The sequence below is a fragment of the Protobothrops mucrosquamatus genome, unplaced genomic scaffold, assembly GCF_001527695.2.
Source record: "Protobothrops mucrosquamatus isolate PMUCROS unplaced genomic scaffold, P.Mucros_1.0 scaffold6088, whole genome shotgun sequence".
Taxonomy (NCBI): Eukaryota; Metazoa; Chordata; class Lepidosauria; order Squamata; family Viperidae; genus Protobothrops; species Protobothrops mucrosquamatus.
In genome coordinates this window covers 58631-59532 of record NW_015391927.1, presented here as the reverse complement: position 1 = coordinate 59532, position 902 = coordinate 58631, and positions in this window count along the sequence as shown.

The window sequence follows — 902 nt, the reverse complement described above, 5'->3', positions numbered from 1 at the left end:
AGCCGCGACTGACCTCCTTCAGAGTCTGCTCCAAGCTATCTGCGTCCGGACTGTGGTGTTGCATCTTCCTGGTGTGAGCCGCTTCTTGTTGGAGGAGCGTGGCCAGACCATCCTGCAGGGCCTGGAGAGGAGCTTCCGCTGTGCCTTTGGGCTGGAGCACGTCCAGTGGCACTCCCCAGAGACCCAAGTGCGTACCCTGGAGGAGGGGATAGGGCTCAGGAAGCGCAGTGGGGCCAGAGGCTAGAGCGCCGAGCTGGAGGGGAGAGAAAAGTTTGAAAAGCGGGGGCTGCCTCTGAAGGACCTCTCTCCCCCTTCAGCACGAATGGGAGACCTCACAGGAGCCAATTGCCGTCCTATACCGGCGGGATTCCCTGCGTGGCCTCAAACAGCAGCCAAAGAGCCCAGTCGGGGTGGCCAACTGGCAAAGCGAAGCTAACCTAGGTAATATCTGTCCAGCTGTCCGCCCCTGGAGGCGAAGGACAGCAAGGAGCACCTGCCCTCCCCTTCCTGGTCTGAGGTTGGGGGTTGGGGTGGCTTTAGAGTTCCCCCTTTCTGTGCAGGCCCACCTTGTGTTGCTGCTTCCCTGCTCAGCTGGGTCCCCCTCCCCTTGCAGAAGAGATCAAGGGCCTTCTGGCTGCCCTCCAGCCTCCCGGGGTGGCTTTTCCCGCAGCAGAGGAACAGGAGGAGACAGACACAGCCCTGGAGCCTTTGGCAGAGGCCCCCCCTGCCTTCCAGCAGCAGACCAGCTTGGCTGACCTAGACGCGATAGAAGAAGGGCCCTTGCCTGTCCCAGGCCCCATTCCGAGCCCGGCAGTGGAGGAGGACGAGGAAGAGGAAGCGCAGCTGCTCCTGGCCATCCAGCAGTCCATGGACAGTGCTCGGCAGGAAATGGAGGAGATGGC